Below are 21,580 nucleotides of genomic sequence, written 5' to 3'. Positions count from 1 at the left end.
TAGTTCAAGTCGGCCCTATAGATTATCACTGTGAGGTAGCTGTCTTCTGAGGTACTTGTTGCTGTAGGCCATAAGAGGCAGCAGCGGCTGTGGTATCTGCCTGTGACTTTCCCAGACACAGAGGATCAAATTTGGAACTCTGTTCTGTGTTACCCTTTCAGAAGCTCAGCCTTATTCAAGAGCCCAGGAGGCCTTCACTCCATCCAAAAACAATCCCATGACAACCTTGGTCAGGCCTGCTGGGGTCCTTAGGTTTTTCCAAGACTGAACTGGGCGTGGGGGTGGGGTCCAAGGCAGCTGTCTCCACAGCAGTCTGCTAATGCCCAGAAACTGAGATTTTTCTAATGAAACAGTTCTGTGAGCTTGCATAATAAATTCTCCACAACCGTTCAAAATCCAGACCTGATCACCAATAGCCAATACTGTCAACCTAAATAGAATGTCATCTTCGTGTCACTTGATGAGCAGTTGCATGAGTCCCCATTGAGAAGTCCTTCTAATGGCAAACTTCAGCATTTTCAAAGGCTTAATATAAAACCCATGCATCGTTCTACCTCAAGACAGGGTATAGGAAAAATAACATTCTGACAAATTCTATGTTGATTCAGAGTTAGGTGAGATTAAATAAACATGAAATTGCTTAAATTTCTACAGTAATAATTAATATGACAAAAGACAGAAAAAAATCAAGGATCACAATTTCCTACCCTAATTCTATGGCCTACTCTATTCTAAAAAGGAAAATAAAAATCAGATTAGAAAGCCAGACTTGACTAACTTCAAAATGCATACATTTTAAGTGTGTTCAACTAGATAGAAAATACATTTCTAAAGACAAGAATGCCTCTGCTTCTATTATGTAAAGCTGGGGACAGCAAACAGGGATATCTTAGCCAAGCTAGCCACTGTGAGAACCCAGGGAGCAAGAGAGAGAATTGCTAAGGTAACCAGACAGCCGAATGTAATTATACGAATTGGAATTCAGCCAGCCTGTGCAGGCAATACCCACACTCTTTAGAAAATGTCATAGACTCTTTTAATAACTATGACAATTTTCTTCCATAAACATGTATTAGTAGGACATATCAGAACAAGAATAAAATATTCTTGTTTTCTACACCCATGAGTGGGTACAGAGCCAGAGCAAGGAAGAAGACGGAATTTAAATCTCAGAATCACAATTATGAACTTGCTTAGCTACAACAGTCATTCTTGTTTCTAAATGTAATTTAAAAAAATATAGGCAGAGAGGCCCTCTGCCACATGCCCCAGAATGCAAACAGGGTTTAACAGAAAATAGTTGAAAGAGAAACCTTACAGGGCTGGTGCAGGGAGACGCCACACTCTTTTTTACGTTGCTGCCTCGTTGCACACGGAACTCCAATGGCTTTACTGAATTGTTTAAAGGTGGGTCTGGATGGAGTAACATAGCCTGCTCCAGAAACAAAAGAACCACCAAAAAGCAAAGGGAAAAATAAACAAACAATGGCTTCCAATTTTTTGAATTATTATATAATGTATGGATATTTGGAAATAAATTCCTGATTTTCCTCTGCTGCTCATTTTGGCTGAGTTATTAAATTAAGCAATCCCACCCAACAACTACTAAATGAGTGCTTAAAGCAGCAGCCCCTATTCCGGCAGGCTTCAGGCTGTGAACATGAGAAAGGAAACCAGCAGACTTTCCAGATGTGAGAAGTGCCTTGCCACAAGATGCTTGGAGTAGAGAAATGAATGCCCAGTGTGCAGAACACCCAGATGCTGTCTTGTCCCGGTTGGTACTCAACATGCAATCTCAGGATCAACTCACTTTCTCAGAAATATTTCCCTCCACATTCTCACCCCCCCATGAAGCACTCTTGAATCCAAAGAACAATATCAGTTTTATTATCAATAATCATCTGCATTAGAGCAGATCAGGGAAGAGAAAACCACCCATTCCATCATTAAGCTCAACATCATTTTATTTTATTCACTATTATTTATTACTGGGAGGTGGGCTGTGCACGCCACAGTGCAGATGTGGGGGTCAGAGGACTACTCTGTGTAATTGGTTCTCTCCTTCCACCTTTAGGTGGGTTCTAGGGGGTCACAGTCAGGTTGTCAGGTTTGCAAACCAAACACCTTTAATTGCTAAACCATCTTGCTGGCCCGATGGTTGGCATCACTGAAGCCTACAGTAAAAGAAGTGACAGAAGCCCCCATTTTCTGCCACATAGGCATAAAAGCCTCTACTTCCTTAGAGCCTCGTGGCCCAGGCAGGTGAAAATGATTCTGACTGTGATTATTCTAATTCTGGTTATTGGTGAAGCTGCCACTCCCAGTGTTTTGGCACTATTAGCTCAAATATTGGCCTGTACAAAAGCATATTTCCAAGGAGAAACAAGAGCTCTGACTTCTAATTTGACAGACAAGAAAGTGTAGGAAACCACAGTTGAAAAGCTAAGTCATGTCTAAGATTATAAGACCATTAAATAATCCTGGTGAACACAAAGAGATAGCAAAACGGCATGAAACTTGGCTCAACGCTGATCTCATGAAGCCTTTCTTTTGTGGAGACAGCCTCCCAATTTGGTTCTGAAGTATACAAAACATAAAGTTTGGTTTATCTGGCCATGATCTAGGTGGGTGGTCTTTCTCCTGGCATCTGTGGGATTAGCATGAGCAGATCCAAGAACTTGCTCTGACTGCCCAGTCACAGCAGTTCACGTATGCTCTCCCATGTTCAACTCTAGGGTTCAAGGTGATGGATCCTTCAACGGTTTAGTAAATAAGCAGCATTCTGCTCAATAATCAATGCCCTTATACAACCAACAGGTCTTTCCAGTGGAATGCTGTGTTGTATTGTGAGTGCCTGTCGGGTGATTGGGTTCTGGTTTGGGTTCTAGGTGTTATTGACAAGATGACTCCCCAGGCCACTCAGCTGCTGAGAGACAGCTTGAAGTCCATCGCCAGAGTGCAGCCTATGGTGTATTATAGCATAACTGTCCTCATTTTAACACCTCGGCAGGGACTGCCCAGAACATCCATAGTAACAATGCATTCGTGGGAAACACCATTCTTCTAGAGTGTAAGTAAAACAACTGCTCTCCTCACTACTTTCTAATTAGACAATGGTTTACTTCTTCCGTGGTTTCAGGAAGACTGTCACACAGACAATGTTTGTCATGAAAAGAAGTCTATAGTCTTGTTCTACAGTCTTGTCCCCTTCATCATGTACTGAAACATAATAATAGACCAGTTTCGTGTTTCAACCCTATTCAAAACTCCTACAAAATTTAGCTTCCAATTTGGAAATACAAAACGTGAGTCCCTCAGAGTGGGATGTGTACTGCTGCTCAGTGGGTGGCAAGAAGAGAAACCCAGTGCTGAGCTCATTTGCAAATGACACGAACTTGAAGTCTGGTAATATCTAAATAGATAAAGATTAGATAGATATAAGCATAGATTAGATATATAGACACAGATCTATCATGGTTCTCAACTATCAACGTTTCTATCTGGCTCTTTCAGAAAGGATTTTGCTAGAAGCACCTCTCCTAGTTTCCTCTGTAAACAGCAAAGAAAATCATGAAAAACCACATCCTAGGCTGACAAAGGCTAGATGGAGCAGCCTGGGCTTGGGAAGCAAGATTGTCTTGTCAGTGTTGGCTCTCTACCCAAGGCCAAAGAGGCAAGATGGAGTAGAAATGGAGCAGCATTAGTAAATCTGATCCTTCCCCAGAGGTCTCAAATTATAAAACTGAAATTTGTGGATACTGTTTGCATTATTTGATTTAGTGTTCTTGAAGCAGTTTCCCTCTGTTGCCCAAACCCATAGCAATTCCCTGCCCCTGCCTCACACATGCTGGCATTGCAGTTTTGAGTCACTGTGGTGGTTTGAATAAGAATGGCCTCCATAGACTCACAAGTTTGAGCACATAGCTAGTGGAACTGTTGAACACATAGTCCCAGTTAATGGAACTGTTTTGAGAATGATGAAGGGTGTGTTCTTGCTAAAGTAGGTGTGGCCTTGTTGGAGGAGGTGGGTCACTGGGGATAGGCTTTGATGTTTTTACAGCCAGACCCAGTTTCTCTCTCTCTCTCTCTCTCTCTCTCTCTCTCTCTCTCTCTCTCTCTCTCTCTCTCTCTCTCTCTCTGATATACATGCAAAACTGATCCTTACCTGCTTCCCACTATGGTGATCACGGACAAACTCTTCAAAACTGTAAGCAAGCCCAATTAAATGTTTTATTTTTTAAAAGTTGTCTTGGTCATGAAGTGTTTTCAGAGTGATAGAACCGTAACTAAGACAGACAGTCATGCTTGGTTTATGTCTGTGAAATGATGTTACATTTTTCCTGTGGGCCTCAGAGGATGCTTGGCATGTAGAATGTTCAGGGTAAAAGGTAAAAACCATGTAGCTTGGGGAACATGCTTGGGATGCAGCCAGCTTAGAAATTCCTTAATACTTTTTCCAAGGACTCGTGTTTACACCATAAGGTACAATGTTTCCTTTGATGTTAAATTGATTCTTAATATTCTGGAGCTGAAGCATGAACTAAAATGGGACAGAATTTTAGAAGTTGTTCTGACTTATCTGCCTGATGATGTTGTAGACACCGTCAGCTCAAAAATAGGCCCTTGGCTTTCTGATTTTAGATGTTCATCATTAATTAATTTTAAACACAATTAATATTATACATTAATCTCTTCCAGGTGACATTCCTGAACCACAGAACAGAGAGAAGCATTGGCTCCTGAACACAGGGTTTCTCTTCCCACTTTAAACTCTACTCAGAACGTTACTGTGTTTGTGTTTGTCAGCAGAGTCTGAGAATAAGACGTTGGTGTTGTAAAGGGTCTACTGATCATGTTTAAGAGTAAGTCCTATGAGGTATAACTTATCTAAAGTAGCAGTCCAGGTTCTCTGATCAGGAAGAGGATAATTCTTGGCTAATAGCTATCTTGGGGGAAAGCAGCCTTGGTCTACTTCAAGGTAACTAAGATAATAGTTTACATAATAAATCTCCACATTTGTGCAAACAATCAGTCCTTGGAATTTCTACCTTGGTTAAACATGTTTCCTGATCAAAGTGTAAGCCGGAGCCATAAAACTCCATAAAACTGATGGAAATCTCTGTTCAGTGCTGGCTTCCTCTTCTGCATTAGCCACAACTAAGCCATGAACCATTCATAAAGAGCTTTTCTTTAATGATCTCTAAGTGGAGGGTGATTGGTTATGGGAAAGCATATTAGTTCTATAACAGGCTATGCACACATGTGGGCAGATGTGTACATGCATGTGAAGATCAGAGGTCACTATCAGGTGTCTTCCTCAGGTTGGAGCCAGGGCTGTCATGACAAACCACCATTGACTGGGTGCCTTAAACAACTAAACTTCATTTCCCTACAATTTTGGGAAGTTCGAGATCAAGGTGTTAGAAAGATTGGTTCCTTCTGTGGTCCTCTTCTTGGCTTGAAGAGATAGCCACCGTCCTAGTGTGTTTCTACAGCTATAACAAAATACCACAGTCAAGACAGTATATACAAACGAAAAATATATTGCTCACAACCATATTGTCTAACCATCCAAGACCAAGATGTGAACATATACAATGTCTGCAGAGGTCCTTTCCCTTACAAATGGCTCCATCTGTCATGCTCAATGGTAGAGAACAGAGCTACAAGACAGAAAAGAATCTTGTATCTTCACTTGATAGAGAGCAGGAGTACAAAGGGGACTTCTTCACACTTCACCTCTTAATCCTATAACACTGGTCATTAAGTTTGAATTTGTAAATTTGGAGTGAATCAACACATATCAGCCCTCAGCCCTTACACGACTATCCTGAACACATGTGGATTTAACTCTCCTTTTATTGTTTATGTCTTTCCGTGGCAGGTACACATTCATATGGATACATGGGTGTGTGCAGGTGCACACACACATAGAGACCAAGGTCAACCTTGACTTGTTCTTCGACAGAGTGCCTCACTGAATATAGAGCTCACCAAGGCAGCAAGGCCAGCTGGGCAGACAACTTCAAGGATCCTTCAGGATCCACCTCCTCAGGGCTGGGATTAAAGCCTGTGCTGCCATATCCAGCCTTTTCACATGGTTTAAGGGGATTGAACTTAGGGCATTCTATTGACTGAGACATCTTCCCAGCCCCAAATTCTTCTCTTCTTATAAGATCAAACCTCATTTAACTTAAGTGTACCCATAAAGACACCATTTCTCAATATATACATATTCTTAGAAACTACAGAGTAAGAATTTAACACATGTTTAGGGGTTTGTTAACAGTATGGCCCAAATAAAGTTTCTGAGGCCAGAGGCTAGAGGTGCCTAGTTCTGTCTTAGTTTCTAATGCCTTAGCTATCTCCTCCCCCTCCAATTTTTCTACCAAGTCATTCTTCAGGAACATTCTAGAAACAGTAGCTGCTGAGGCAAATTGTTCAGCAGCTGATTTGTCTCCCACACATTGGTAGATACACACACTGTGTCCACACAATGGGTGAAATGACTAGGAATGGAAAAGTAAGCCCCGTGATCACAGAGCTCCCGCCAAACATCATCAGGTGTTATGCATGTTGCAGCTAAGAAATCAAAATGCACCAGACATCTCTTCACATCCATGAGAAGTGCAGCAGGGGCTGTGGAGTCAACAGGAATCCAGGCAGGAGCCTCACTTCCTTTGCCTGCCTGACAGGAAATGTGAGACTCGTAGGAGATAATGAAGTTTGTGGATCCCTAGAGGATGAAAGCACCAAACTGTTATACTAAAAGTCACCAAGTCATCCTTCCTGCCCCTAACCTGCCGATTACCTGCATTACCAAAAGTGACTGCTTAAACACATTTGAAGACTTGGTGGCTGTAGCCAAATGCTACAGATTATTATGTGTTTAACCACTTGGGGAATGATTAATTGGGTTTAAGATGATTTTTCTCTTTCCCGAAGCAATCCCCCTCCCCTTTGCCACATTTGGAAATTTTAAATTCTATTCCTGGACTGGGTAGTCTTCCGTTCTTTTTTTTTTTTTTTTTTGGTTCTTTTTTTTTGGAGCTGGGGACCGAACCCAGGGTAGTCTTCCTTTCAATATAACCCATAACCCACACTTCTTCTCTGGGGCTTTTTAACCTGTTGCCTCTATCCTGTGTAGCAACGTCACCCTGACTGAGTCATGTCCCTAAAACCTAAGCCCTTACCTCAACCTCTTCAAGGATACCTTGCATTCTCGACCCTCTCCTCAGCCTCAGAGACTCTAGTCTGCAAAGAACTCATTGCTTTCTTCCAGGCCTCCAGAGGTGGCCACTGTCTCCAGCTGTTCTTCCTTCTTCCCTCACACCCTCTGCTTTCAATGGCTGCTGTCCTTCCATCCCCGTGCACTGACATGTGGCTGGGAAAGCGTCATCCTCTTCTCAGCATGTGAAGGACAAGGCCAGGTGCTGTGTGGGAGGAGCCTTTGAGTCGGACTCATCCCCTGCAGTGGAGTTCAAAGTCGTGTGTGGGAGGCAAGTGTGTAACACATCACGCAATGCAGGCAGAAATGGTGCTGCACCTAGGCTGACAGTTGAGTTCTTTCTCGATGGAGAACCATGATAGTCTTTGGGCAGATGAGCATTGTTGCTGATACTTAAAGGATGCCAAAAGAGGGATCAAAGGGGAGGAGTAACAAAAGTCAGAGTTCAGGGCAAGCCTATGAGCTGTTATCCTAGAGGCCAAACCTATACCCTATGGGAGCTGAGAAATACTGTGTGATGCTGGGAAGAAGCTGAATCCAGAAGGATTTGAATGCCAAGGGACTTCCCTAGTGACAAGGCTACTATGTAGCTTAGCTGGTCAGTAATCCTAGCCATGTGACCATATTTACACCAGGATCCGTGAAGAACAACCCAAATGGAGTCTCTCATAATCCTCGCCTTGAGAGGAGAGCCGTTAGTGAGTTATCTGTCCCCCTCTTAAAAGGGTCTATAGCCCATGTGAGTTCTGGACCAAAGCGTCTCTGTGAAGTGAATATCCCTATAGGATGATTAAAATTTCTTCCTCTTCTTATTACCCCTTATTAATGAATCAATCAACCTTTTAAAACAGCTCCTCAAGAGAGGTATAGCACGGGCATGATCCAGAGTCTCTGGTCTTCCTTTGCTTATAATTCCTACCCAACCTACCTCCCGGCTCAGCCGCTATCAGCAGGCTTCCTTCCCCCACCTCAGCTCAAGCTTCCCCATCACTGCCTTTGCATCTGTCTGGGGCTGATCCCTACATAGCTGTGGACTCTCAAGTGCCGTTCACTGAGTCCACGTCATACCTTCTCCTGTAGTTCAGCTTCTCTGTCCTTTTCAGGGTGTCAGCTGTCTGTCTGGATATACCTTGTAGCCATCTCGAATCTCCAAACTACTCGAGGTCCATCCATCCCTGATATCTTATCAAACTAAAAACCCGGTCAGTTTTCATCTCAACCTCCATTGGGCCCTTTGTTCAGTGTTTGAGCCTGGGTCCCTGGGGCAGCTTTCTGGTGGTTTTTCCTGACTCCAATCCAACACAAACCTGGCTGCCAACCTAATCTCCTTTAATATATCACTTTCCTCATGCTGACTCCCAGCTCAATAGTCTTAGATAGTTCTCCATTCCAGATTCAACCCAAATAGACCGAACGCTCGCTGGGATGTTCCGCAGACGCTCTCTTCCTGAGTGGTACATGTCATTATCCCAGTTGCACTGATGCAGGCGGCTGAGGTGCCAAAGTTAACACGCCAGAGTCTGATGATGAGTAGACCAGGATTACAACCCTGCTCGGTGGGTCCTCCTCCCACGCTCTGCCTTAATAGGAGTGTGTGACTCTCAAGCTTAGATTTTAATAATCTCCATAATCTCTGCTTGCCTCATTTAACCAATTCATTTTTTTTTCTAGCCACCCAGCATAGCCTTCCCCTGAGCCCCAGTCAATGGTATTCATCTCATCCCTGCTTCTCCATGGCTTTCCTTGGTCATGTTCCAGCCCCCGCCCCACCCCCATGGCCCAGCCTATGAGGCTAAATGCCTTAAGCCCTATCGGAGGTTTCTGATGGTGACTCTGGCAAGGCAGCCTTCTGTTGCTTTTATGTTTCAGACTTGTGGCTCACAGGCTAACGCCGACAAACCCCAATGTGACGGTAGGTTATATGGAGTCCTGTGTGTATAAGCACACACTGACCTATATTCCACTCACATATGCTTGCTATTACCATCCAAAATTACATGGATAGTATCGTTGTAAAAAAGAGCAACTTAAAATAAACTGTACTTGTCTTCTGCTACCACGTGTTTTACTACTAATCATAATAATTAAACATGTTTCAAGGCTCAGTGGAGTAAAGGGCCTGCCACAAAGGCCTGAGGACTCAAGTCCCCAGTATCCATATAAAACGCTGGGTGTGGTGGCTTATCTAATCCCAGCATTGCAGAGAGACACAGGACATTCTTTGGGGCTCAGCAGGCCTAGCCTAGCTGGGGAATAGCTGACCAGTGAGAGACTGTCTTATAAAGCAAGATGAATGGTACCTAAGGAATGGTACGCAAGATTGACCTCTGGCTTCCATATGAACACACACACAGAGACACACACACCATAGAAGATAAATAAAATAAGCTTACATTAGCTATTGCATGACTTTTGTGAGGTATCTGACATTAAAAATTAATCTTTAATTTCAAAGCATGGAAAACGCTGGCTCAAACACTGCAGTGTAAACGGTCTTGCTGACATTGCCATCGTATGCATCATCTGACCTGGGCCTTTGAAAGCGTTTCTTGAAATATACAGAAGAACCCGAGTCCAATTCTGCCTCCAGCAGCATCTCTCCTGGGAAGGAAGAACCCCAGTTGAGAAAATGTCTCCATCAGATTGGCCCATGGGTCAGTCCCTAGGGTTGTTTTTGGATTATTGACTGAGATGGGAGGGTTCGGGCCACTGTATGCACTGTCACCCCTAGGCAAGTGGTTCTGAGTGCTGTCAGAAAGCAGGCTGAGCAAGCCATGAGGAACAAGCCAGTGAGCAGCTCTCCCCCATGGCCTCTGCATTAGTTCTTGTCTTGAGTTTCTACCCTGACTTCCTTTACAAAAACCATGGATTGTGATTCGGACCAATAAGAAAACAAACAAACAAATCAATCAATAAATAAAACAAACAGACAAATAAAACCCCTTTTACTCCCAAGTTGGTCACATGGTATTTATCACAGTGATAGAAATCAAACTGTAATGGTGTGCAACAAATATTGTTTACAAGCCCTCCCAGTAGTGAATGCAATGGTTTGCTCAAGCAAATTTAAGTTTTTGACAGCTGAGAAGAACCTGCTAAATGGTAGCTGAGAAAAAAGGCAAGCCTCCTGCAGGATACCAGAGCTCTCAACAATTCGAGACACCAGGCTCCAGTCACAAGCAGTCCACAAGGATTTTGGTGACATCGCTGCTTGGAACTTTATTTGGAAAAGAAGAGGCTGTTACTAGAAGGACCTGAGCCCAGAGCTATATCTAACTGAGCTCCAAATGCATGAATCTCTCCCTTCTGGTTGTAAAGCAGACAAGGCTTTCAAAGGGCTCACTCAGAACCCCAAGCATACGCAGCATCAGAATCGAAGGGCGCTCTTTGTACAGTGGACACAAATCTCTAATATGGCAGAGGATTGAAGGAGGGCGTTGAGAGACTGGTCCAATAACAATGGTTCTACTGGAAGAACAATGACCCACAGCATGGCCTCATTAATTAATCTAGTTTTTCATAAAAGAGATTTATCAAAAGTTACTAAAACTTGATCATTTAGTTTCCAAATATTTTATAATAAAATGTCTGTAGTACGTGTTTTGACTTCTATTTTATATTGAAAATAACCTTTCGTTATGCTCATACTATCAATGATTACTTTATACAATACATGATGTAACATAGGTTTTTTTTTAAATGCTCTGTATATTAAATAGGCCCAAACTGTAAACATCAGGAGGATTATAGAATTTAAAAAATTTACCCCAAAACAATGTAGCCTGCTTAAAAGGTGTGAAGTATAGTTTCTACATAAACTCCTCGTTCTATCCCTCTTAGAGTTCTTATTTGCATAGCCATAATATAACAACTAAAATCAATAAATTGCATTGGTATCAAACTGTTAACTGAATTTCAAACTTCACTCAAATGTTACCAGTTTTCTATTCATAGCCTTTCTTTGTTTTGCCCTAATACAGAACCCTAAAATTGGTCTCGTCTGTTTCCTTAGTCTCCCCAATGAGTGACAGATCTGACTCTGCCTGGTCTGTCATGACCCCGTTACTCTTGGCGAGTTACTGGTCAGTTACTTTGTAGACTTCCCTTTTATTTCCCTGTCTTTTCTAATGATTCTATTGAGGTTACGATGCTAGACCCTATCTCTGGTTCATCTTACCAGGGGGTACATGATATGAAAAATCTTATATCTGGAAGGTTCAGGCTGGTCATAGGTGAGATGGCACGGGCTGGGGCAGCTCATTGTTAACCGATTTCCCACTGTAGTTACCAAATTTCTCTGATTTCCTCTTACTTCAGAGTGAGGTGTTGGCCTCAGGCCCCGTTAGCCCCTCTAGCAGCTTGCTTTTCTGATCTATTACGGGCTCAAAAATCAGGAAGAGACAGCTTGACCGAATGCTAAATCTTTTTAGAAATTGTGCTCTGAACAAGAGTTTCTCACAAACTTGTGAAGTTAGCTTTGGTGATGTTTGGGTAGTTTTGTGGTTTCACATCTTTCTCAGTCTGGGGTGTTTTCATCTGGCATCTACGTCATTGTTCATAAGCTTTAATGACTAGCCTTCCATGTGGAGCCCTCCTTTGGAGGGATTTACAGATCAGGTGTAGAGCCCTTAAGAAAAAAAATGGGCTTGAGCTATGTCCAGAAATTGGGGTTATTTTCTACTTCCTGCCACAGTGGTCATGAGAGTGCATCAAAACAGGAGTGTAAAGCCATTGATTTCATAAGTATCCACTGTCTCAGTCATGAGAGGACAGTCTGCTATAATACTCATAAATCAAATGCTACCTTCTGTTGACACACGCTAACTACTCTCTCTAAATCTTTAAACCTTACACTCCCAGTTCCAGATCAATAGTCCAAAGAACCAATAGATAATACACCTTCATGATGCTACTCATATCAAGGAAGAGGGTTTCTGGAATGGTTTTTTTCCCCACAGAGCCACCAAACCCACACCTCCTCTTGCTTGTGGGATTTCACTGAAACTATAATTTCTAAATATTTAAGAGAATAGTCCTTTTCTTTGTGCCTCACACAGCTCTCCTTCATTTAAAAGTTCTATGTGAATTATATGCATTTCCTCCCAGAACAAGCTATATTTAACATATAGTTAGTATTTATCATGTGCATAAGGTGTTTTTGTTTATACCATTTTTATTTGATGAGGTTAGACCTGGCCCATTTCTTCTGGTTTATACAAACCTAGTAAGAACCCAAACATTCTCAAACAGCATGTCTTTAAAACATGTGCATGGCAGTTATCTGTCTCCCTGGTGCACAGTTCATAAAGATGATTGAGCTGGCTGTTGTTCTGTTGTTTAATCTGATAATTAGGCAATCACTAAATCTTACACTTTCTTACAGAAAATGTTAATACACATTGAGAAAACCAAAAGCAGAGAACTGTAATCTGGACGATAAAATGCATTACTCTGTTTAAAAGGATTGTTTCACAGGCACAATTAACAATCAGCGGCCACAGTGTAGACGGTGTTTTGATGCCATCTGTTGGAATAAGCCTTCTCACTGTCTGGAGTGAAGCCATAATTTTCCGTTTACAGTTTCATTAGGCAACACGCAAGATTAACAGCTCCCCAAAGCAGAGAAATCCAGACACTTTCACTGTTACAGCCTCCTATAAACAGTTAGTTGGTAAGCTACTAAAATTTCCTGAACGTGTGATTAGAGAGCTGGCTGTAAGACCACACATTTCTATGTTGGTTCCAGCCTTAAAATACGAACAGCTCAAACGCCAATGACTTTTCTACTGCTGGTCTCAGTACTGAAGAGTGGATTGCCACTCTTTTTGCTTATTTCTGATGTCCATTAACTTCTAAAAATAATTTACCTAGGCCTAAATACCCTATAACAATATCAGTGAAGAAAGTTAGCAACCCGCCCAATGTAATGTATTGCTCTTTACTGTTTAAATTAGACTATTAAATGCCAGATCAAAATCTCTGGGGTTTCTAATACACTAGGGGGTGCTAGCTCCCTACGTGTATACAGTTAGTAGGCAAACTTTTACCATGATTAGTTTGGGGAATTACAAAAGTTGACCTTACCCAAAAAAAAAAAAAAAATCTTTAAGAGTAGATGCACTCTGCTGTGTATAAAGGAAGGAGGGGGAAGGAAGTCTTATTTATATCCCTAAGACTGAAACAGCAAGGGTCTGGGAAGAGCATCTCCACCAAAAAGGCAATGTCACTACCAATGCTGTATCAATATGGCCTTTCTCTGTGACTGGATCATTAACTGCTGTTTCCATGGAACCTGAGCAAAGTCCAGAGCTCATCAGACACAGACGTGCAGACTGAGTTTCCGGGATACCTCTCATGTCAACTGCTCTACGAAGGCAAGCCATTGGGCAGAAGAGGCTTCTTGCTGTAGACTTTATAGGCTCTGATCTCAAAGAGAAGATGTGTGTCATGACTCAAAATGAACTCAGGACACTGCCCCTTTAGATGCATATGTAAAGAGTTGATGTATTTGCAGAATGGCTGGTTCTTCCAGGCAGAATTATCATAAAAACGACAATGATGTTTATATCTTAACAAACATTAAGCAAGTTATTTGAGATTCTTTTCCATTGATAGGCTGTTCAGACAGCCTCAAATGGTAAGATGTCACCCTGAAGAGCTTGGCTGGTCGGTTGGCTGGTCAGTCACTTAATGAGTTAGTAACTGGTGACTTTCTGCAGATCTTGGCACAGCTGCAGAGGGAAAGTGTGCATGCACAGATGCACACAACTACAAGCACACACAGACAGACACACACACACACACACACACACACACACACACACACACACTTCTATAGTTCTATTTCTCTAGGTAACCCTGACAGTGTAAAGTGTCCTGCCCGAATTCTACCTTGCAGAAGTGTTCTCTCTGAAAATACATACATTTTAAAGCACACACTTAAAAGGACAGCATCCTAGGCTCATTTTGAATCACTACAGATTCATCATAGATCAAGTAGATCTTTGAGAGCAGGGACAAAATCTGCCATTGTAAACCGTGGAGAGTGAGCTGAAGGCAAGAGAATGCCTTTCAGATGGTCACAGCTATCAGAAGCGTCAACTCTGATGACATGTGCCACTCTGCTTTGGGGAATCCGAGTCTTTTGCTGTGTTCTTTCCATCTCCCCAGGGACAAGCCAGCTTATGTCCTGTATTGGGCTTGTTCTTGAGTCTGGACTACTGGGGCTCATTTCTAATTCTGCCCTGTGTTAGACTCATCACCATATGTAATCTACTTAGCCTGTGCCTCCATGTTAATTTAGAACTTGCCATTTTTCATTTTCTGCATGACTAATGCTCCCTGTCCCCGTCACCATCATTTTAAAAGTCTCCCAGTGGGCTTCCAGCCTCAAAAATACGTTCCCAATGTAGCTTCCACCAAGCTCATTTTAAATTTGATAAAATTAAAATTCACATAATGACTTTACATTAAACTCAAGTTCAAGTCCTTATAATGGCTTAAGTGGTCCACATGCTGCTCTGCTGTTGGCCTCTGGGATCGTCTCCTCCCCTCCTCATCTGCTTCGGAGAGTTCAACGTCAGATCTTGCAGGCCTTGCATTTGGGCCTTTGCTATAGTGGTCCAGTTAGAACCGTCCTTCAATACCTGCCCTCTGGTGGGTCTTCTACCTTTCTTTCTTGTGAGGTGACTCTTTCTCTGCTTAATAAGCACGCACCAATCCTCATCCTTGCCACTCCCCAGTGTTCCTGGTGACCCTGCTTGCCCTATTATTCTTTTTCGTGCCATATCTCACTTTTCAGCAAGTATGAAATTTATTAGTTTAATGTTCTTTGCCATCTTCCTTCTCTAGCTTCATAAGACAGGGACTTTCTCCATTTTGTCCATAGCATATGCTTACAGCTGTCATTTTTAAACATTGCAGTAGTATGCTCAGTAAGGTAATGGTGTATGTTAGTGGCTTTGTTGCCCTGCTATGGAGAAACCCAATTTTCTTCTTCTTCTTCTTCTTCTTCTTCTTCTTCTTCTTCTTCTTCTTCTTCTTCTTCTTCTTCTTCTTCTTCTTCTTCTTCTTCTTCTTCTTCTTCTTCTCTCTCCCTCCAACCCTCCCTCCCTCCAACCCTCCCTCCCTCCAACCCTCCCTCCCTCCAACCCTCCCTCCCTCCCTCCAACCCCCCCTCTCTTTCTCAATTTCTCTCTCTCCTTCTCTCTCTCCCTCTCCCCCATCCTCTCTCTCTCTCTCTCTCTCTCTCTCTCTCTCTCTCTCTCTCTCACACACACACACACACACATATTCAATATTCAATCACAGTGGCTAGGTTACCATGTGTATTTTGTTTTGTTTTTTTGAGACAGAATTTCTCTTTGTATCCCTGGCTACATGTAGACCAGACTAGCCTTGAACTCACAGAGATCCTGCCTTCCTCTGCCTCTCCGGAGATTAAAGGGGGAGATAAAAGACGTATTACCACTACTCAGCATGACTGTTGTGTTTTGTTACTTTTGTTACTATTGTTTTAATGGTTTTGATGTTATTTTAAAATTCTAGTGCCAAGACAGTGTTACTTCTTTGGACATTTTGGTCACTGATGTACCTGTATATACCTCACAGGATTTACCTTTGCCATTATCTTGGTTACCCTCCAGAATGTGATTATAGTAGGAAATTCTTACTGAAGACATCACTTTCTTGAGTTCTAGAACATGATGAAATCAGTCTGGTATGGACCTGGAGGCCTCATCATCCCTTATGGCTGATACAGTGCTAGGAGGTGCTATACAAGGTGCTAGAGGGAAATGTACTCCTCCACCACACCCAGCTATTAACTCCGTAAGCTACAATAATCACTGGCCTAGAAGGACACACCCACTGGTGCAATAGCGACATAAGCATCCTAGGAGTAACAAACTACTTCCTGATTGGATTTCATTCTCACTCTACAAAACGGAACTAATGCCTGGCACCATCACCCAGCTAAGAACCTGTGACTAGATGAGTTATGCAACCTAGGGCAGGACCTATTACAGCTGAGCTGCTAAATGGATACAGTATTACACTCACTTCTACTGACCTATCATTATACGCATTGATCAACGCCTCTCTTAACCACTATCTGAGGAGCTTCTGTTTTAACCAGATGGTGAGTAACATAGAGACCCACAACTGGCCAAGATGCAGAGTATAAAACACTAGAGAACGTCTAGGCTAAAGGGAACTAGATAGTAATCCCCCTTCCAAAGCTCAGAGTCATTGCAGAATTGGGGACATAAAGAGGATAGGAGCCAGAGGCCGTGGATGACTACGAAGAAACTATGTTCTGGACACAGCAGGTCAGCTGCACATATAAACTCACAGCAGTTGTAACAGTGTGCACAGATTCTGTGCAAGCCCATGTTAGACTAAATGCCAGCATGGAGAGAGGAAGTTGGGCAGCTGATCTAACTTAACCGTGGTGCTCTTAACAACTGATAGCTGTTCTGAAAGGGAGAGGTAATTTTTTTTTCTAACAGTCCAGCCCCCGGTAAGTCTACTACTCTCCAGTGGAAGAGCACACATCCCAGAATATTTAAGTAGCACAAATTGTTCATTATGGGTTTTAAAAAGAATAGGACACAAAGTTGAAGGAATAGGGAAGAAGCAGATCTGGAAAAGTTGCAGAAGGAAAGTGAAAAATGACCAGAACACATTGTTTTAGAACTCTCAAAGAAGTAATAAAAATTATTTTTAAAAGTTATCCAGAGAGTGAGCAAATTTTAATACATATACACCACTTACAAATGACTCAAAGATTTTGTGATTATCATTACCACTACCACTTCTATGACTGATCCCAGCATCAATGTTGGTGGCACTCATAATCTTGCCTAAACATGCACTGATCACACATATGACTTCCTAAGTTGTAGTTATGAAACACCTCAGACCTTCAGCTCAGCTCCAAATTTCTGGATTATTCTGACCCAAGCTAACCCTACAGGGAGAACTTCATGTTGGAGCTGGTCCTCTCTCAGCATGAGAGGGGTTCCTATACTAAAGGACTCTCCCCTAATTGTCACTGGAGCATGTCTGCCCCTCTGGCTTTCTCTTTGTTCTCCATTCTGGAAGGGCACTGATTCCTGGCTACTGACCTGGCACCTGTCTCTCTTCAAATAAGATCCCCTGTAGCATTTCCCAGAGTTACAAGGGAATCGACTCTCCTGAAACAGTCTTGATCAGCGGCTCCCAACCACTCTTGAGTGTTGGCACCGAGAGTAGCATGGGCAAGGCAGGGCTTTGCACAACTGTCCAGAGTGTAGAAGCCACTTTAATGCCTTTACCTCATTAGCAAGGGAACTGCTTCTCCATCGGAAACAATGACGTAATGACATAATCACAGGAAACAGAGCATGATCTAATGTCGGAATAAATTCCTCAACTCACTCCAGCATCTGTCAGGTCCTGAATGCAGCTGCTTGCCTGCACAGTTTTAGGATCTGCCAATCTAGACCACTGTTTCTGGAACTCCACTATGTATGTGAGGCACCTACCACCTCACTGGATGCTTCTTCATACTGTGCAGGTCTGGGGGTAACCTGAGGTTTTGTATTTCTAACAAGCTCCCAGGTATCATGCAGTTGCTGGAACAATAGCAAAGAATCTGGACTCTCTGAGCTTCTCAGGTAAGTACTGGAGTTACTTTAAAGACAGTATTTGTGCACAGAATGAGAAATTTCAAACACTTTCTACTAACTTGCAGTATTTAGTTTTCCCATGAACTGTGAGATGAAAACCCTCATTCAGATTTTGGGAATGATGTTGCCATAGTCGGCAGAAGGCTTTCTAGTAGTTGCTAGAGTTCAGACCCAGTGACATTGCATAGTGCGATATATCAGCCATCAAACTTGAGCTTCATTCAGAGATCGGGTGCCATTTTAAAGCAGTGCCTCTTGTAGATAATTGCTGAGTTAGAGAAAATTTCACCCTGAACATCTGTGGGATTGCAGCTTGTGTTGGCTTGTATATGCTCAGCCTAAGGAGTAGCACTATTAGAAGGTGTGACTCTGTTGGAGTAGGTGTGTCACTGTGGGTGTGGACTTTAAGACCCTTATCCTAGAAGCCAGTCTTCTGCTAGCAGCCTTCAGATGAAGATGTGGAACTCTCAGCTCCTCCTGTACCATCCCTGCCTGGATGCTGCTATGCTCCCACCTTGATGATAATGGACTGAACCTCTGAACCTGTAAGCCAGCCCCAATTAAATGTTGTCCTTTATCAGACTTGCCTTGGTCATGGTGTCTTTTCACAGCAGTAAACCCTAGCTAAGACACAGCTTAAACATCCTACATGGCCATCTCACCAGGCAGGCCTTCAATGAACTGCATGATGGACTAGACAGATGTGGAAAGAAGAGATGTGTGAATATGGTCTGTCTTGAAACACATGCCTGGGTGGCTTTAAAAGGGACACATATGGTATAAATGTAAGGTGTTCAACAAATGACCATTCACATGGATACAGCAGGGCTTCTGAATTTTATCCTGAATTAACCCTATCAGTGCCTGAACAGATATTCTTGAAGAAATGATTCTCAAAAAAAAAAAATGAGACCAAAAATTTGCATGAATATTACGGTTATTTAATATGCAGCAGCAAGCATCAGCTTTAAAAAGCTGAACGTTATACATGGGGCCTTGTAAACAGTTTAAGTTCATCCTGCATGCTGCCGAGAAAAGTCTACTTCTATCCGCAGACACAGAAGATGGCAGGTCCTACAGTCACAGATAGTGGTGCTGTCAGCCTTCCGTGCTGATCCTTCACAAGCCGGATTGCCCTTCTGTCCCGCGTTTCTTGGGATAGGAAGGATTTTCAAATTGCTATTGGTGCACTTACTCAGCAGAAGTTTCAACTAGGGCAAAAGCTACAGATTGGTGTTGGGGTGTACTGCATGATGGTGTATCTCTATGTATTCAGTTGTTTATCAGCAGAGAGCTAAGTGCTGGCGGGATCTTAGTATTGTATTTCCATATCCTACAATGGGCCTCAAACTTTGTAAATATTCATTCCTCCTCATTAGCCTAGAGGCAATCTAAAAGGGTATCTGATTGGCTGTAATAAAGATCTGATGACCAATAGCTAAGCAGGAAGTGGAGGGTGGAACTTCCGAAAGAGAAAGGGATGCTGGGAGAGAAATTAGAGGCAGGAGATTCAGCCAGCAGACGTGGAGGTGGTAGGACCGGACTGGAGCAGAGAGGTAGAGCTAGCAATTGGCCTGATGTAGTACCAGGATTAGTTGGTTTAAATTTAGAGTAGCTGGGAGACTGCCCTAGCTAAAACACCTAAGCTATTAAAAAAAAAGAAAAGCCCCTGGCATTATTTAAATGCCTGGCAGGTCTGCGATCAGTTTGGTGAAGCATAGAGCAGTTGAGAGCAGTCTGTTCTATGTGGCAATGCATTCAACATTCCTTTAATTCATAAAAGTATATGTTCACCAGAGAGAGACATTAGCAGCATGGGACTAACGAGGATCTGGAGGGAAACAGAAAGTCCCTGAAGAAAGGGAAATCAACAGTGAAGAGAAATGTCATCTGGAACAAGACTTGGTTTGCATAAGGACCCTAGCAGTCAGGATTAGGTCACTGGGGAGAACTGTAGAGAATAAACTCAACTCAATATTAAGCAGATATGTATAATAATTAGTGCTGACCAAATATAAAGGTTGACCTTGGTAAGTCATAAGTTTTATATCTCTGGTAAATTTTAATCAGTTTAACTAACCTGATGGCTGGATGATTAATTGTATGCATCTTACATTGGTTAAATTTGGTTAAGTGCATTCTAGTAAAGATTACATTGTTACCTAGTAACTAATATTTCTGGATAACCATCTATATTGGCTTGCTAGGGCTACCAAGAATTTCCATGCAATAGCAGGCTTTGATAACATATTTTTTTTCTTACTGTAAAGGCTAGGTGTCCTAAGGTATCAGGAGAGCCAGTCTCTCCTGAGGTCTCTGCCCTTGGTATACAGACAACCATCTGCCCTCTCATGGTCTTTCTATAGGGCACACATATCATTGGCATCTTTAGGGTTCTAAGTCTCCTTTTCTCGTAAGGACACTAGTCATACTGGGTGAGGACCCACCCTAGTAGCCTCACTGAAACATGATAGTCACTGTCAAGGCTGTCTCCAATGATCATAGCCCATGGTATTCAGTTCCACAGCCACCATTTAACCTCCCAAAAAACCCAGTATAGATCAAAACACATTCACAGACAACATCGAGGCTGGACATGACAGAGTGTCATCCTTGTAATTATTCCCCAACCATGTGAGGGAGCCAGTATTTCCCAGGCATTTACATCTATTAGGAGTAACCTACAGGGGCTTTAGCAATTCGGTGGGCAGGGGCATACTTCTGCACAAACAAAACAACAGTGTATCATTTTATTTAAGGTAAATGAATACCTTCAGATTCCATGGGAATTCTGAGGCCAACCCTCTCCTCCCCAGAAGATGTCAGGGGACCATTGCAGAAATGCTCTGAGGTACTGATGGGGGAGTAAAATCTTCATGGTACATTTTGATTGGCTATGACTTAGCCCATTAACACAGTCATCCTTTTCAAAAAGGATCACTGGAGCAGAAGCTGAAGAACAAACTATGCTAGACTAGACAAGGGTCTCCTTTCCAGTTCCCAGCTCTAAAATTCAAAAGACATAAACACTAAATAAAATCCCACACCCCCACATCTTGTTCTCCAGAGCACGGCTTAGCAAATGACTTCCCAATGCTATGAGCGTGTGCACGAATACATCTACTGAACAACAGCAGCTAAATGCTGACTTAAGTTACCATCTCTGTCATAAAAATATATTAATGAATAAATACAATTACAGTATTCAAAATAGTATTTATTGCACAAATCGTCACACTATTCATATTTAAAATGAAATACAAGTATTTGTCCAACATCTGTTACTTACAGCAGAGAAACTTCACTTTGTATGCTCTTCTGGTATGCATAAGTGTGTATAATCAATCTACAAACCTGAAGCCACCATGGCCACATCCACATGTTATTTATTTTTAAAAATGGGACAATACATAGGGACAAAGCTTTTATAAGCTAAAACTCAGTATATAGATAAAGTCCACTGACTGACCTCCCATTGTACAATGTTTTATAAGTGTAAGGTTGAAACACTAGTCTGGTTTTTAATGTGTAAATAGACATTCTGCTTTTTGGAAAAATTCACTTGGAATATGTGTTGAGAGGATTAAAACAATTAACAACTTTGGCTTTTGGAGCTTTTTGCACATTTTGAAACAGCCCAAAGATACTTTGCCCTATAAAAATATTCCAGATTACTAATTAA

General features: G+C 42.3%; 1 protein-coding gene and 1 long non-coding RNA gene across 6 annotated transcripts in view; one reads left to right on the top strand and one right to left on the bottom strand.

Annotated features, from left to right (window-relative positions):
* LOC108349992 (uncharacterized) overlaps positions 1–5,028 on the top strand; it is a 39,369-nt gene extending 34,341 nt beyond the window's left edge. Inside the window, exons 3-4 of the long non-coding RNA XR_015671575.1 lie at positions 2,889–3,070; positions 4,699–5,028. This is a non-coding gene — a long non-coding RNA (uncharacterized LOC108349992). The remainder of the gene's footprint in view (positions 1–2,888; positions 3,071–4,698) is intronic.
* LOC103691527 (uncharacterized) overlaps positions 1–21,580 on the bottom strand; it is a 618,188-nt gene that overhangs the window by 415,517 nt on the left and 181,091 nt on the right. The gene's annotated exons all lie outside the window — the stretch shown is intronic.

Source organism: Rattus norvegicus, chromosome 2, assembly GCF_021556685.1.
Source record: "Rattus norvegicus strain SHRSP/BbbUtx chromosome 2, alternate assembly SHRSP_T2T, whole genome shotgun sequence".
Taxonomy (NCBI): Eukaryota; Metazoa; Chordata; class Mammalia; order Rodentia; family Muridae; genus Rattus; species Rattus norvegicus.
Note: the sequence above shows the minus strand (reverse complement) of the source record. Positions and strands in the feature narration are given on the sequence as shown.